This window comes from Nerophis ophidion, linkage group LG01 (assembly GCF_033978795.1).
Source record: "Nerophis ophidion isolate RoL-2023_Sa linkage group LG01, RoL_Noph_v1.0, whole genome shotgun sequence".
NCBI classification, from domain to species: Eukaryota; Metazoa; Chordata; class Actinopteri; order Syngnathiformes; family Syngnathidae; genus Nerophis; species Nerophis ophidion.
The window spans coordinates 72,423,081-72,441,653 of record NC_084611.1 but is presented as its reverse complement, the minus strand read 5'-3'; the positions used below and the strand labels follow the sequence as shown (position 1 = coordinate 72,441,653).

General features: G+C 36.8%; 2 long non-coding RNA genes across 2 annotated transcripts in view; one reads left to right on the top strand and one right to left on the bottom strand.

The window, feature by feature from the left end:
* The window catches only part of LOC133559079 (uncharacterized), a 43,922-nt gene extending 33,763 nt beyond the window's left edge, over positions 1–10,159 (top strand). The window contains exon 3 of the long non-coding RNA XR_009808088.1: positions 33–10,159. This is a non-coding gene — a long non-coding RNA (uncharacterized LOC133559079). The remainder of the gene's footprint in view (positions 1–32) is intronic.
* The window catches only part of LOC133559084 (uncharacterized), a 44,701-nt gene extending 30,425 nt beyond the window's left edge, over positions 1–14,276 (bottom strand). Inside the window, exon 1 of the long non-coding RNA XR_009808089.1 lies at positions 14,088–14,276. This is a non-coding gene — a long non-coding RNA (uncharacterized LOC133559084). The remainder of the gene's footprint in view (positions 1–14,087) is intronic.
* Between the last annotated feature and the right edge of the window lie 4,297 nt (positions 14,277–18,573).

The following is an 18,573-nucleotide window of genomic DNA, read 5'->3' as shown; positions in this document are numbered from 1 at the left end:
TGACTGGTTTTGCTTTTTCTTTGGCTTTTTAGTCTCCAAAATGAACCTCAACATGTGTTTTCAAGAGAAGAAGTGCACAAGAAGAGAAGTCCAACAACAACACACGCGTTGTCTGTAGCTGTTTAAATAACAGTGGCTATCTTTTTTTTTTTGCTTCCGACATTTAGAAGACTGACACGTTTTATTAATTTGATGTTTTCTTTTCAGTGGTTATGTTATTTTTGTGACAAGTGAAAATGTGAAAATGGTGAGGTGCATTCACGACGTGACCGACTTTTACGCCAAGCCTCGTCATTACTGTTTTATTTACCTTTCACTAATAACACTGTTTAACTTTGTCTTACGCTTGTTTGACAATAAGAATGTTTTGTGTTATTATTACAATGTTTAAATTATTTGTAAACTTGTTTGACAATATGGATGTTTTGTGTATTATCATTAACAATGATTAACTTCTTTTTACAATATGGATGTTTTTATGTTTTATTAATTACAATTTATGAATGTTTTTGTGTTATTGTTAACACTGTTTAACTTATGTTTACACTTGTGTAACAATATGAATGTATTATGCTTAATTAATGTTTACTTACTTTTTATGTTTTATTATTAACAATTTATGAATGTTGTACAGTTTTTTAATAACAATGTACGAATGTTTTTGTGTTATTAATGTTTAACCTTTTTTACACTTGTGTAACAATATGAATTTGTTATGCTTAATTATTAACACTGTTAAAGTTATGTTTACACTTGTGTAACAATGAATGCATTATGCTTGATTATTAACAATGTTTAACTTATTTTTATGTTTTATTAATAACAATGTATGAATGTTTTATAGATTATTAATAACAATGTACGAATGTTTTTTAGTTATTATGAATTTTTTTTACACTTGTGTAACAATGAATGTATTATGCTTAATTATTAACAATGTTTAACTTATTTTTTACGTTTTATTAATACCAATTTATGAACCCTTTTATAGTTTATTAATAACAATGTATGAATGTTTTGTGTTATTAATGTTTAACCTTTTTTACATTTGTGTAACAATATGAATGTATCATGCTTAATTAATGTTAACTTATTTTTATGTTGTATTAATAACAATGTATGAATGTTTTATAGTTTATTAATAACAATGTATGAATGTTTTTGTGTTATTATTAATGTTTAGCCTTTTTTACACCTGTGTAACAATATGAATGTGTTATCTTAATTATTAACACTGTTTAACTTATGTTTTTGCATGTGTGTAACAATGAATGCATTATGCTTAATTATTCAGTGTTTAACTGATTTTTATGTTTTATTAATAACAATTTATGAATGTTTTATAGTTTATTAATAACAATGTACAAATGTTTTTGTGTTATTAATGTTTAACCTTTTTTACACTTGTGTAAAAATATGAATGTGTTATGCTTCATTATTAACACTGTTTAACTTATGTTTACACTTGTGTAACAATGAATGTTATGCTTAATTATTAACAATGTTTAACTTATTTTTGTTTTATTAATAACGAGGTATGAATGTTTTATTGTGTATTGATAACAATGTATGAATGTTTTTGAGTTATTATTAATGTTTAACCTTGGTACACTTGTGTAACAATATGAATGTGTTATGCTTGATTATTAACAATGTTTAACTTATTTTTATGTTTTATTAACAACAATGTATGAATGTTTTATAGTTTATTAATAACAATGTACAAATGTTTTTGTGTTATTAATGTTTAACCTTTTTTACACTTGTGTAACAATATGAATGTGTTATGCTTAATTATTAACACTGTTTAACTTATGTTTACACTCGTGTAACAATGAATGCATTATGCTTAATTATTAATGTTTAACTTAGTTTTTATGTTTTATTAATAACAATTTGTGAACCTTTTTATAGTTTATTAATAACAATGTATCAATGTTTTGTGTTATCATTAATACTTAACATTTTTTACACTTGTGTAACAATATAAATGTATTGTGCTTAATTATTAACAATGTTTAACTTATTTTTAAAGTTGTGTGACAATGTGAATGTTTTTGTTTTTGGTTGACAATGTATGAATGTTTATATGTTTTATTAGTAATGTATGAATGTTTTTGTGTTTATTTAATAACAATGTATACAGGTTTGTTTTAACAATGTTTAACTTTTTTTTACACTTGTGTGTCAATGTGAATGTTTTTGTGCTTAATTATTAACAATGTTTAACTTCTTTTGAGGCTTGTATAACAATATGAATGTTTTTATATTTTACTATCGACAGTGTTTAATTTCTTTTTACACTTACGCTGTCAACCAGGGCCGTAACTTGGATTTGACAAATACCGAGGTCAAAAATTGGTGTATCCCAGTAGCACATAAATGATATTACCTTGAGCAACACAATTATATTATCTAACATATTTCACAATCAGCATGATTTCACAACATTTTTTTTAGCAACATTCTGAAGTTTAGTGTATTAAACAATTTTAACATCATTCAAATTTAATTTAAAAACCTCGCTACAATTTCAACTCCGACAAATTACCTTCTGCTTTGAAACATAAGTACTGATGACGCAGACCACGAAAGCCACTATCTTTTCCCATATTCTTATTGTGACAGAGCATGACGTGAACGGAGCACCTTGTCATTAAATAATTTACATTTGACATGTGCTTCTTCACACGAAACCGGGTACCTGTTCTGCGTTTAGGGCTTGACTGACATGACAACATAATTATACCGACAGCGTTTCACATCAATTTCATTCAGGTGAAACCAACATTAGTGACGTCAGTATCATTTATTGTTTACGTTAAGTTGACAGCAAATTTCGGATTGGAGTAAAAGTGGACTTCATTGCGCTTCGTAGTTGAAGCTGTAGCTGTGCATGACCAAAGATCGTATATTGAGAGAAGATGAGCTACCGCATGGTGATGTACAGCAAACACAATGTCCGACATAAAGTATGTTCTCCTTCAGTCATATTATCTTCTTTTTGTCACTTAAAAAAAAAATCTGAGGACCTCATTGTCCTCAATGGTAGTTACGGCATTGCTAATAATTGTGTTTAGCTTCTTTTTACACTTGTGACAATACAAATGTTTTTACGTTTCATTATCAACAGTGTTCAACTTCTTTTTTTTTTTTTTTTTTTTTTCCACATTTCATTATTAACAGTTTATTTTTACACTTGTGTGACGATATTAATTTTTTAAAAATCTCATCAATAATTGTAATTGTATCTACCTGCGTGACAATATGTACGTTTTTACGTTAGACTATTAACATTGTTTAACCTCTTATTTTAAGGCAGGGGTGTCAAACGTACGGCCCGCGAACAGGTTTTATCCGGGTATACTAAGTACAAAAATCAACTTGACATTTTTGAATGAAAAAAAACAGCTGTTCTAAATGTGTCCACTGGATGTCGCATTAGAAATTCTTTGTATCTTTGTAGATGATGCTACATATGTACAAAATAAACCACATGATGTTAGTGCATCAGTCAAGGAAAATGTTCAAACTACATAAACAACATACTGTAATTTGATTTTGATATAATTTTTTAAATCTTGATATATTGAAAATTACCACCAATGAGTTAACTGATGAACATTATCATTTATACAGAAAACATAAAGAACGACAAATAAAGATTGCATGCAACATGTAAGTGTAAAAAACAACGACAGCATAATGATTTGTACATTTTCAGAATGTGCTTGTGCTATTTTTAAACAAAGAAAACAATCTGAAGTTGTCTTTATCTTTAAGTTATCGTGCCGTGATTTTACCAGTTCGGCCCACTTGGGAAAATATTTTTCTCCATGTGGCCCCCCATCTAAAATGAGTTTGACACCCCTGCTTTAAGGGATATACTAAGTGAGGTGCATTCATGACTTTACTAACTTTTGCAACATTTTACCTTTAGTGTTCGAATTAATTCAAATTTTTTTTGTATGTATAATTTTCAGGGATTAATTAATTTTTACTCTTACGGGAGTCAGAAATGTTGCAATGTGACATCGACTGCGCCATTAATGCCAGTGTAAGGACTATGGGACGGATGGGGAAACATTTTTTTTCCCCCACATCCGTCCCATACTGTATGGGCACAGATGTGGAAAATGTTAACAGTAGTTAATGTTAACATTTTAAAATAAAAAATGTTAACATTTTTAATGTTAACATGAAAAATTTTAACATTTTCAACATTTTAGTTATCTAACATTACAATAGTTACAAAACTAACTACATTAGTTAATGTAGTTACATTACATTAACTAATGTAATGTAACTACATTAGTTACATGTAATGTAGTTACATTACATTAACTAATGTAACTACATTAGTTACATGTAATGTAGTTACATTACATTAACTAATGTAACTACATTAGTTACATGTAATGTAGCTGTTAATATACAGTTAAGTGTACAGTTAACTACATTAACTGTAGTTAACTAGTTAATGAACTAGTTAATGAAGTTAACTACATTACTGTAGTAATGTATTTACAAAATTACTACAGTAATGTAGTAACTACAGTTAATGTAGTTACTATAGTTAACTACTGATGTAGTTGATGTAGTTACTGTAGTTAACTACATTGCTGTAGTTAACTACAGTAATGTAGTTAACTACAGTAACTACATTACTATAGTTAACTACAGTAATGTAGTAAACTACAGTAACTACATTACCATAGTTAACTACAGTAATGTAGTAAACTACAGTAACTACATTACCATAGTTAACTACAGTAACTACACTACAGTTGTTACCTACAGTGATGTAGTTAACTACATTACTGTAGTTAATGTAGTTAACTACAGCACATTACTGTAGTTAATGTAGTTAACTACAGCAATGTAAACTACATCACTGTAGGTAACTACTGTAATGTAGTTACTGTAGTTAACTATAGTAATGTAGTTACTGTAGTTAACTATAGTTATGTAGGTACTGTAGTTAACTACATTACTATAGTTAACTACAGTAATGTAGTTAACTACAGTAACTATGTCACTGTAGTTATTGTTGTTAACTACAGTAACTACATTACTGTAGTTAACTACAGTAATGTAGGTAACTACAGTACCTACATTACTATAGTTAACTACAGTAATGTAGTTAACTACAGTAATGTAGTTAACTACAGTAACTACATTACTATAGTTAACTACAGTAATGTAGTAAACTACAGTAACTACATTACTATAGTTAACTACAGTAACAACATTACAGTTGTTACCTACAGTGATGTAGTTAACTACATTACTGTAGTTAATGTAGTTAACTACAGCACATTACTGTAGTTAATGTAGTTAACTACAGTAATGTAGTTAACTACATCACTGCAGGTATCTACTGTAATGTAGTTACTGTAGTTAACTATACTAATGTAGTTACTGTAGTTAACTATGGTTATGTTGGTACTGTAGTTAACTACATTACTGTAGTTAACTACATTAATGTAGTTAACTACAGTAACTATGTCACTGTAGTTATTGTTGCTAACTAAAGTACTGTAGTTAACTACAGTAATGTAGGTAACTACAGTACCTACATTACTATAGTTAACTACAGTAATGTAGTTAACTACAGTAACTACATTACCATAGTTAACTACAGTAACTACATTACAGTAGTTAACTACAGTGATGTAGTTAACTACATTACTGTAGTTAACCACATTAACTACAGTAATATAGTTTGTGGGTCCAAAAGTGTTGAATTGTTGACTTTCAGTTGTAATACAACACAGTCCTATGAATTATTATTACAGTTCTACATATTGTAGTTATGAATCAGTTCTGTGTGAGCTGCATAGTGAAACAGCCTGTTGCCTTTCATCATTCCAAACGCATGCAGAGCCTTGGCAAGGTGTGAGTTGATTTCTAATCATAAAACATAGATAGAGCTCAGGCTGTGATGATGGAAATAAAGTGTACTTATCAGGTAATTAGCGCCCTCCTCCAACATCCATAGCAACCAAACTCATGAATCACCTAAAGGCCTCTTTTGAAAAATGAAAAGAGCAATACAAAACATTTCACATGCTCCTATTTTGCAATACTCTGCCCTCACGACTGAATGACAATAAAAATAAAAAGCTGTGTGCATAATCTGCGGCGTCTCCTTTCCATCTGGCTTTTCAAGCCGCCTTGACACCCCGCCTGTGTATCAATGACACCCACCATTTGCAACCTTACACCCAAACGTAACCAAGTGAGCACTTACAATGCGAAAATAACCGCTTGATTTATAGAGCCGCTTGAGACTCGCACTCAGCCGCTGGGAGCTCTGATTGAATTTTGGTCTCGAATGAGACGCGGACAATAAAAATGACAAATAGGTCTTCTTCGAGGGAGGGTGCGCTAAGGTGGGAGATGTTACCTTTTGGCGGTCAGTGTCCCTGCCTTCATGTTTCTCTTGCTGCATCACATTACTATCCCGTCATCCTGTGATTCGGATTTGAAGCAGCTGACCAATTTGTATTTGGTTATACATTTAGACATTTTTTTTGAGATAAAGCACGTGTTGAGAAAGATAGGAAATATGATTTGTCACGGATCATATCTCAACAAAATCAGCTTGTTACGTCTTGTTTTGCCAAACCGAGGCATTTCCTGTCGTCTACTGCCAGCATTTTGGGGGACTGAAGTCATCTACTTTAGCACCACTCTTAGCTGCTTTAAAGTAATGTACAGCAATGTTTATTTACTCAATTGCAGAGAGTATCAGGCATCCGCCCCCCAATATATTTTATGAGATTCCATAGTTTCTGCAGGTATCAGTAAGGTTGATTCGATGCTTTTTAATTCCTTTTTTAATGCAATCTAAAACAAATGTACAACACTTAAGACCTTCCGTTTATCAGTATGTGGAAATAAACTATAGAATGGATTAAGCAAAGAAATCAAATAATGTACTGTACTAATATGATCCACTTCAGGAAACTCTTCAAACTTAAAAGTGTTTACAAAGTTCAAAGAAGAAGAACCATGATAAAAATTCTGAATTTATTTCATACATCCATTCATTTTCTAGATAATCTTACTCATCTCACCATATGAAATATAACTAACTTCACCAATTATTATTTATTTATTTTATTGTTATTACATATGGAATATATTGTGAATACATTGAGAACAGGAAGTGAACAAAAGCTTTAGCAATTGCTATGTAGAGCAGGGGTGTCAAACTCAAATACAGAGTGGGCCAAAAATTAAAACTGAACAAAGCCGCGGGCCAAGGTTGAACAAATTAACCTTTTAATAGGGACCCAAACAAGTTTTGCATTGAATATTGAACAAGCAAAGCTTATATAACTTTATAGTGACATGTAAAATAATATTTCAAATAAAAATAATTAAAAAATATCAATGGCATATAAAATAAAATGTAAATAAAAAAATGAATGCCTCTTTTCTATTTGCAACCTTCTGAGGTGAATATCAAAACAAACTTTTTTACAAGCTAAAAATACATTTGAAAATAAAATAACTAATGAATGAATCAAACATTCAAGCCTTGAAGTAGCAAGAGAAACTGCAAACGTTAATTATTGCTCAGTTTGCTACACTGATTTGCTTTAACACTGAATATGGAACAAGCAAGGCTTATATAACTTCCATCCATCCATTTTCTACCGCTTATTCCCTTTCGGGGTCGCGGGGGGCGCTGGCGCCTATCTCAGCTACAATCGGGCAGAAGGCAGGGTACACCCTGGACAAGTCGCCGCCTCATCGCAGAGCCAACACAGATAGACAGACAACATTCACACTCACATTCACACACTAGGGCCAATTTAGTGTTGCCAATTAACCTATCCCCAGGTGCATGTCTTTGGAAGTGGGAGGAAGCCGGAGTACCCGGAGGGAACCCACGCATTCTCGGGGAGAACATGCAAACTCCACACAGAAAGATCCCGAGCCTGGATTTGAACCCAGGACTGCAGGACCTTCGTATTGTGAGGCAGACGCACTAACCCCTCTGCCACCGTGAAGCCCCCTTATATAACTTAATAGTGCAAAATCTTAATAGTGGTGGTAGCGTAGGGTGTATATTGTAGCATCCCGGAAGAGTTAGTGCTGCAAGGGCTTCTGGGTATTTATTTTGTTGTGTTTATGTTGTCTTTCGGTGCGGATGTTCTCCCGAAATGTGTTTGTCATTCTTGTTTGGTGTGGGTTGACAGTGTGGCGCATATTTTTAACAGTGTTAAAGTTGTTTATACGGCCACCCTCAGTGTGACCTGTATGGTTCTTGACCAAGTATGCTTTGCATTCACTCATGTGTGTGTTTAAAAGCCGCATATATTATGTGACTAGGCCGGCACACTGATTGAATGGCGTAAAAGCGGACGTGACGACAGGTTGTAGAGAATGCTTTAAGGCAGTGCCTTTAAGGAACGACCCCCGATATTGTTGTCCGGGTGGAAATCAGTAGAAATTCGGGAGTGTGGTTGCCCCGGGAGTCTACCGGGAATATTTGGAGGGTGGGCAAGTATGAGTATTAGCGGTGAATGCGGTGTTACACCGGCACCGCCACTGTATAATACCGGCGGGCCAGCACTAATATTAATTTGATATTGCCTCAAGGGCCAAATTAAATTACACGGCGGGCCAGGGTTTGACACCCATGATGTAGAGGAAAAGGGGTATGATTAAATAAGCTCTGCTTCTTCCTACTCCTTTTCGAACATGTTGAATAGAGAAACTGGAAATTGTGATGTATCATGTTGTATGCATGCATGTCCCAAATAAACTCAAACTCATGTCCGACTGTAGATCGTTATTATATCAAGTCAAAAGGATTGATTATACAGACAAAATTGTAAGCATCAACTGCGGCCAAATAATTCAATTATATAAGATATAATTACAACAATGCAAGTCCCCCTTACTAACGACATTAATATATTTTTCACCGGCACTATTGTAATTGTAAAAGTGCAGTTTTTGGAAATTTACCGAAAGACAATTTTAAAGAACTGGGTTGGGTGGTTTGTTTTGTTGTCTTTTTGTTGCCAATTGCAATCTATGAAGTTTTTTAATGCCTGTAGAAATCATATGTAAAATGCCGTTTAAGGCTTTCATTTGGTGACTTTTTTTTAACTGTTATTTTTTTCCTGAGGTGCTAGGTTTTTCAAGTGGAGGTGATTGACTCATATTGATTCCAGTGTTTTTATTTATTTAATTTTTTTATAGTTTTTGGAATTTCCAAACATTGAAGCTCAGTAGCCGTTTTATAACAATGTTATGAAATAAACATTGTCTGTTCATTTTAGTGCATACACAGGCACTGCACACAAAAATAAGCGGTGACATTTGTATCACAACAACAGCGGTGTCCTGGCTGGTTCACCATAATGATTTAAGAGGTAAAGTGTTTATGTTTATTATTTTTTGTTTGTGTTGTTTTTATTACACTATATTTCTCGTTAGACTACCTGTTGAAGTGTAGTAATGTTGTGTGACAGTTGTATTAAAAAAATAATACTTTTGTAATTTCGAAACATTGTAAAAGTAAAACTCAGAAAAAGTTTTATAACATCATGTTACAAAGTAAACATTGTCTGGTCATTTTAGTGCGTACGCAAGCACTGCGCACAAATATAAGCGGTGACATTTGCATCACAACAACAACAGCTGGACCACCAATATGAAAGGGATTTACAGTTGCCGTGGCGATGGCGTGTACAAGCCAAATGATTTGAAACCTCGTATTGTAAGTTTTTAATATTACACATTGTCCTTTTATTATAGTCACATAAAATTTGGCGGAATTTTGTTTTTTATGTATTTATGTTCTATTCATCTATTTTTATTGTTCAACATAGTTTTCCCAGTGTGGAAAGTAGTCACATCCATAGGACTTCATAACACAGTGTTGTAAATTATTTGTTGTTTTGGTGTGCAAAATGTATTATTATAGAGTTTTTATTTTCCGACTTTCATTGAATCAGTTTCCTATGTCCTTCATTACATTTTTTTTTGGTCTTGTTTGTTCTCTGTCCTGTTCAATATGACATGTTACACCACAAATATGGAATTGTATCTTATCATTTCATGCATTGTTGTTTTCCTTGCTTAGTGAAATAAATGTATGTAAGCTTGAATTATTAAATCAATGTCAAAGATGTCACTTTGTCATGTTTGTTTTGACAATGTCATACACTGCAGTTGACCATTTATTAATAATAACGACTCCAAATCACCAGTTATAGTGCATCCAGAAAGTATTTACAACGCTTCACTTCCATATTTTGTTGCATTACAGCTTCATTCCAACATGTTGTACGTTCATTTTGGTCCTCAAAATTCTACACACAATACCCCATGAAGACAAAATGTTGTGTCCTTTTTTGTAGCAAATGAATTTAAAAAAAAAAAAAAAATCACATGCACATAAGTATTCACAGCCTTTGCTCAATACTTTGTTGATCAACCTTTGGCAAAACATTTTTGAATACGATGCCAGAAGCTTGGCACACCTATCTTTGGGAAGTTTCACCCATTGCTCTTGGCAGCACCTCTCAAGCCCCATCAGGTTGGATGGAACGTGTTGGTTTTCATCCAGGATGTGTCTGTACATTGCTGCATTCATCTTTCCCTCTATCCTGTTAAATCACCAAAATGATACCCGAGCGCGGCCACCGCTGCTGCTCACTACTCCCCTCACCTCCCAGGAGGTGGAAGAAGGGGATGGGTAGAATGCAGAGGGTAATTTCACCACACCTAGTGTGTGTTTGACTATCAGTGGTACTTTAACTTTATCTTGACTAGTCTCCCAGTTTCTGCTGCTGAAAAACAACCCCACAGCATGATGCTGCCACCACCATGCTTCACTGAAGTGATGGTATTGGCCTGGTGATGAGTGGTGCCTGGTTTCCTCCAAACAATGATGCCTGGCATTCACACCAAAGAGTTCAATCTTTGTCTTATCAGACCAGAACATTTTATTTCTCATGGTCTGATAGTCTTTCAGGTGCCTTTTGGCGAACTTTTTACAAAAAAATGGTTTCCATCTGGCCACTATACCAAGCAGGCCAGACTGGTGGATTGCCGTAGAGATGGTTGTCCTTCTGGAAGTGTATTTTCTCTCCACAGAGGAATGCTGTAGCTCTGACAGAGTGACCATCGGGTTGTCACCTCCCTGACTAGACTAAGATGAATGCAGCAATGTAAAGAGACATCCTGGATGGAAACTAACGCTTCACATCCAACCTGATGGAGCTTGAGAGATGCTGCAAAGAGGAATAGGCGAAATTGCCCAAAGATAGGTGTTCCAAGCCTTTTGGGATTGTAGTTCAAAAACTTGAGACTGTAATTGTTACCAAGGATTCATCAACAAATTATTGAGCAAAGGCTGTGAATACTTATTTTCATGTGATTTTTTAGTTTTTTAATTAGAATATTTTTAAGAAACATGGAGTGTTTTATCACTTTTATGCAGATGACTGCCAAATTTATATGCCGATTTCAAAAAGCCACGGCCCCCTGACACCCCTTCTTAACTGTCTATGCGACGTCAAGGCTTGGTTAGCCCAGAATTTTTTAATAATGAATGAGGGAAAAACGGAAATTTTAGTTTTTGGTCCGGCCCTCACTGACTTGGGACCATTGCAAAATTATGTGCGTCCCAAAGTCACCAGCCTTGGCGTCACTATAGACAGCGATTTTAAACTAGACAAACAAGTCAATGGCGTTTTAAAATCGTGTTTTTATCACCTTCGTCTTTTAGTAAAGGTTAAACCGTTTTTATCTTTTAACCTTTTTGAACAAGTCGTGCATGCTTTTATTTCAAGTCGCCTGGACTACTGCAATGCACTTTATGCTGGCATTAGCCAAAAAGCTCTCTCCCGGTTGCAGTTAGTCCAGAACGCGGCAGCACGACTTTTAACAGGGGCCAGGAAACGCCAGCATATAACCCCAATTCTTCAGAGTTTGCACTGGCTCCCTGTTCATTTTAGAATTGATTTTAAAACGTTGCTGTTTGTTTTTAAATCTTTACATGGACTGGCACCTCAATATATCTCGGACCTCATCCAAATTTACATTCCTGCGCCCGCTCTGAGGTCCGAGAGCCAGTTCCAGCTCGTGGTGCCCAAGACCAGACTTAAGACCAGGGGAGACAGGGCCTTCTCTGTGGTCGGCCCTAAGCTTTGGAACACTCTGTTCAAACTGCTTCCACAGTAGAGTGTTTTAAGTCTCGTCTTAAGACCCACTTTTATTCTTTGGCTTTTACGTGAGTTGTGTGGTCCTCTGTTCTCTGTTGTCCTCTGTGTTTTTTATACACTTTGATTTCTATTTTACTGTTTTAATTGATTTTACCCTTTAAAATAGTTTTTAATCATATTTGTTTTTATATTGTTTTTATTGTTTTTATATTTATTTATTTTTTGTTTTTATTCAGTCATTGGTGGAGCATAATATATATATATATATATATATATATATATATATATATATATATATATATACTTTTTTTAATTTAATTGTATTTATTTTTTTATTTTTTTTTTTACAATTGTTTTTAACATGGCTGTGTAGCACTTTGGAAACGTTATTGTTGTTTAAATGTGCTATATAAATAAAGTGGATTGGATTGGATTTTTTTTGTCCTGTCCAGCTTCTCAGGCAAATCATATAGTTGATGTAGATGCCCATATCGGCTGTTCTGATTTACTTTACAAAAGAGATGTGTAGGATACTTCTCTTGTTGCCTTATTTGAATTTGACTTTATTAAATGTATTTATATTATCATTTGGTGCAGCTGGGCTGGAGCAGGAGGGGATAGAAAGAGAAAAAAAGGAAGGCAGAGGGGAAATTGTAGGGATAAGAGGGGGATTAGACAGAGAGACAAAAACAACAACCGCAAACACAACAATAACAACAACAACAACAATAAAACAACACCAGCACATATGATAGACACATTTTTCTCTAAATGTGGTCCCCAAGTCAAAATAATTGCCCAGGCCTGGTCAATCACATACAGTGGGGCAAAAAAGTATTTAGTCAGCCACCAATTGTGCAAGTTCTCCCTCTTAAAATGATGACAGAGGTCTGTAATTTTCATCATAGGTACACTTCAACTGTGAGAGACAGAATGTGAAAAAAATCCAGGAATTCACATTGTAGTAATTTTAAAGAATTTATTTGTAAATTATGGTGGAAAATAAGTATTTGGTCAACCATTCAAAGCTCTCACTGTTGGAAGGTGGTTTTGGCTCAAAATCTCACGATACATGGCCTCATTCATTCTTTCCTTAACACGGATCAATCGTTCTGTCCCCTTAGCAGAAAAACAGTCCCAAAGCAAGATGTTTCCACCCCCATGCTTCACAGTAGGTATGGTGTTCTTGGGATGCAACTCAGTATTTTTCTTCACGAGTTCAGTTTAAACCAAAAAGTTCTATTTTGGTTTCATCTGGCCACATGAAATTCTCCCAATCCTCTGCTGTATCGTCCATGTATCCATTTTGGTATAAACTCAAATCATCGTGTTGATCCGTGTTAAGGAAAGAATGAATAGGGCCATGTATCGTGAGATTTTGAGCCAAAACTTCCTTCCATCAGTGAGAGCTTTGAATGGTTGACCAAATACTTATTTTCCACCATAATTTACAAATAAATTCTTTACAATTTCTACAATGTGAATTCCTGGATTTTTTTTCACATTCTGTCTCTCACAGTTGAAGTGTACCTATGATGAAAATTACAGACCTCTGTCATCATTTTAAGTGGGAGAACTTGCACAATCGTTGGCTGACTAAATACTTTTTTGCCTCACTGTAAGTCATGTCAAACTCTAAATTCCCAAGCTCATCTTAAAATGGAAATCCCATGTAAATTCTTGGCCCCTTTGCAAGTCTAATAGTAACGTTGTGACACAGTTAGTGCGGGTAAAGTTCCAGGTCATTTGGTAGGCAAACGTTGCCTTGGAAAGGTGGACCACATAAAAACTGCAGGAACTCTTTGTTGGCTGCACGCACTATTTTTCACGTGTTTTAGTCAGTCCCACAATTTGTAAAAACAAACTGCTGACATTCAACAGTGTACTTACTTTGTTCCTTCGGAGTGGCTTCGAGGGTGGGTGTGAATGCTTAATGAGTAGAAGTGCAAAAGTAGCTTGACTTGTTCCAGCAGCGTTTGTACAGAAGTGAACCTCACTCCAAGGGATTTGTAACCAAACAAATAAAGGGGCGTAGAACATCTTGAGGGCCACATCAGCCACGATCCTATCTGCTTAATCTCACATATTTGGATGAAGTGGGGAGGGTTGACTTTGCTCCTTTAGACGGATGCACACGACTTGCCAGAGGCATCATAAAAAGTGTATTAAATATGACTTGACTTCTTGTCAGTGATACATGCAGACCTGTATGGGATGGGCTCTAACGTTACTGTGATTTACAGCAGTGGGGTCACCAGTGGAAGTGGAGCTGGAGCCGAGTGGTGCAGAGTTCTACTCCCCTCCACACCACACACACACGCACACACACACACACCTCACCCTTACAATTTGTGCTTTCTTTCGGTGTACATGGGTCACCGAGCTATTGTGTGAACATGCAGGTCAAAGTGCGGAAGGACGTCACCCAAAGTCTCCACCAAAAAGCACCCCACACCCCCATACACTCGTATACTGTACGCATTATAATGTCATGTTTTATAACTATGTTAGCCTTTAAAATAATTGAGCAATTTGTATTTCAATGCTACTCCACATTAAAGATTGTTTTTCTGTTGGGATGTCTTAGTTGTTTCCTGCATATTGCATTAAATCAATGGTAAATCAATAATACCAGTTTAGGAAATTATCACAATAGATCAGCCTTCCCCGGGAAGGTTTATTCAGGTGTACTGGAGAGGAGGCTACGCCGGAAAGTTGAACTTCGGATTCAGGAGGAACAATGTGGTTTTCGTCCTGGTCGTGGAACTGTGGACCAGCTCCATACTCTCGGCCGGGTACTTGAGGGTGCATGGGAGTTTGCCCAACCAGTCTTTGTAGACTTGGAGAAATCCTGTGAGGAGTGCTCAGAGAGTATGGGGTATCGGACTGTCTGATTGTGGCGGTCTGCTCCCTGTATAATCTGTCTCAGAGCTTGGTCCGCATTGCCGGCAGTAAATCGGACACGTTTCCAGTGAGGGTTGGACTCCGCCAAGGCTGCCCTTTGTCACCGATTCTGTTCATAACTTTTATGGACAGAATTTCTAGGCGCAGTCAAGGCGTTGAGGGGTTCCAGTTTGGTGGCTGCAGGATGATGTGGTCCTGATGGCTTCATCTGGCCAGGATCTTAGCTCTCACTGGATTGGTTCGCCGAGTGTGAAGCGACCGGGATGAGAATCAGCACCTCCAAGTCCGAGTCCATGGTTCTCGCCCGGAAAAGGGTGGAGTGCCATCTCCGTGTTGGGGAGGAGACCCTGCCCCAAGTGGAGGAGTTCAAGTACCTAGGAGTTTTGTTCACGAGTGAGGGAAGAGTGGATCGTGAGATCGACAGACGGATCGGTGCGGCGTCTTCAATAATGCGGACGCTGTATCAATCCGTTGTGGTGAAGAAGGAGCTGAGCCGGAAGGCAAAGCTCTCAATTTACCGGTCGATCTACGTTCCCAGGCTCACCTATGGTCATGAGCTTTGAGTTATGACCGAAAGGACAAAATCACGGGTACAAGCGGCCGAAATGAGTTTCCTCCGCCGGGTGGCGGGGCTCTCCCTCAGAGATTGGGTGAGAAGCTCTGCCATCCAGGGGGAGCTCAAAGTAAAGCCGCTGCTCCTCCACATTGAGAGGAGCCAGATGAGCTAGTTCGGGCATCTGGTCAGGATGCCACCCAAACGCCTCCCCAGGGAGGTGTTTAGAGCACGTCCAACCGGTAGGAGGCCACAGGGAAGACCCAGGACACGTTGGGAAGACTACTGTATGTCTCCCAGCTGGCCTGGGAACACCTCAGGATCCCCCAGGTAGAGCAAGACAAAGTGGCTGGGTAGAGGAGCGTCTGGGCTTCCCTGCTTAAGCTGCTGCCCCCGCGACCCAACATCGGATAAGAGAAAGAAGATGGATGGAGGGATGGATATCACAATAGAACTGAACCATATAAGAACTTTAAAAAATAATTCATAGTCTAAGCAGAAAGCGCTTTATAATGGCTCAAAAAGTTAACTACAGACTAGAAATATTGCTGCTCCACTAGATTGAAATAAAAAAATATCTCGGCATAGTCTTCATATTTTGGGCCGAAATGTATTTTCTGTTATTATTTTGTGGTGATGGATAAGGATTTTCACACTTTCCTAAACACGACAGCTAATTTTACTGCTATCTAGACCAAGACAATGAAGTTGACCAACTTTTGGCGGGACAATTTTTTGATGCACTTCATCTTCGAATCCTTTCCTCGTCATTGACACATCTTCCCATTAGTAAGCCTCTGGCGTGAGTGATGTGAAAATATGAGACACTAGACGTCCCAGTACCGACACACCACCTAATGCTAACACGATTATAGGGTTGTACGGTAAACCGGTATTAGTATAGTACCGCGATACTAATCAATCATATTCAGTACTATACCGCCTTTAAAAAGTACCGGTCCTCCTCCCCCGCCCATCCCTGTCGTCACATCTTGACATTGTTGGTTTTACGAGCAGACGAGCATGTTCGGTAGCACACAATCCTGGAGTACTTACAAGCAGACACAGTGTGTAGACAGAAAGGTGAGAACGGACGCCTTTTGCCTTAAAAACTAAAGATAAAGGTGAAGTTATAACACTGAAACGCCCTCAGGAAGAGGTGCTTTAAGACATGGCTAGCTAGCGGCTGAAGTCCAGCCCCAGTCTGCAGTGTTTTAGCTACTTCTAAATCACTAATCCTCGCCTCCATGGCTACAAATAAAGTAAATTTCTTACAAGTATCATCCCTGCAGGACGAGGAATAGCTAAACATGCTTCATTACAAACCGTAGCTCACCAGCGTCAAAATGTAAACAAACGCCACGGGTGAATCTACACCCGACATTCACTGTACAGGATTGTATCTACTTGATACTACTATGATTACATCAATATTTTTTAGCATCACAAAATCTTTTTTCATTTAAAAAAAAAAAAAAAAATAGATTATGTTTATAAACTCAGGAAATATGTCCCTGGACACATGCAGACTTTGAATATGACCAATGTATGATCCTGTAACAACTTGGTATCGGATTGATACCCAAATTTGTGGTATCATCCAAACAACAGAAGAATAAGTGATTATTACATTTTAACAGATGTGTAGATAGAACATGTCAAAATAGAAAGTACGCAGATATTAACAGTAAATGAACAATTAGATTAAAAATTCATTTTCTACCGCTTGTCCTTAATAATTTTGACAAAATAATAGGTAGATAAACGACACAATATGTTACTGCATATGTCAGCAGACTAAATTAGGAGCCTTTGTTTGCTTACTTACTAATAAAAGACAAGTTGTCTTGTATGTTCACTATTTTATTCAAGAACAATCTTGCAATAAGAAACATATGTTTAATATACCCTAAGATTTTTGGTTAAAATAAAACCAATAATTCAATATTTTGTGGTCCCCTGTATTTAAAAAAGTATCGAAAAGTACCGAAATACATTTTGGTAACCATAACAAAATATTGGTATCGGGACAACACTACACGACTGCTAACAGCAGCTGTGGAGAAGAACTCTGTAGATGCACTTCATCTTCAACATCATCAGCTCCAAATGACATTGGCGAGCCTTTTGTGTGAGCGATGTGGAATCACAACGTGGGACACACAATGCTAACAACACGGATAACGGTTGTAGCTGCGACTGTCAAGTTGACCGACTTTTGGCAGAACAATTCATGTCTGTGGTTTTAGCACATCAAAGTCCCGTTCTAACTTAGAGGAATTAATCAGGATGTGATCAAGTAGTTTTCACGTCATGGCTGTGTTGTAGTGGTCGGGTGATGGCCATAGCAATGACGCTTGGAGGACACACCCAAGGCTACTGTATATATGTATGTTTGTAATGGGGACGGCGTGGCGCAGTTGGGGGAGTGGCCATACCACATACTTGCCAACCCTCCCGGATTTTCCGGGAGACTCCCGGAATTCACCGCCTCTCCCGAAAACCTCCCCTAGCTCAAACATGCACAGTTCGAAGCTTGAAAAGGAGGATTGCAGGCGGATCTGACGGCATATAAAGTCATTTTTAAAAACGACTGCTAATCCTCCTCCTTTTCGGCCGGACAACCGCGGAGAATTAAAGTAGGAACACTCCGGAGGCAGAAGTTCATTAAGAGGGGCGGACTCACCGGCTCTCAGCCATGTTTCCGTCACACAGAGGAAGTCAAGTCCGCGGGAAGTGAAGAAATCCTTTAGGATAAATGTTTTGTTTGTCAAAGATCAAGACCGAACCTGGTGGGGGCCAGCACGTCCAAGGGCGCAGCTAATTCAGGTGGGGCCCGACACACAGCCCGCAGGTGGTGGGGGAGAGGAGCCACGAGGCGGGAAAGGAAGGCAGGAATCCGTCCAGGTGAAAAAGCTG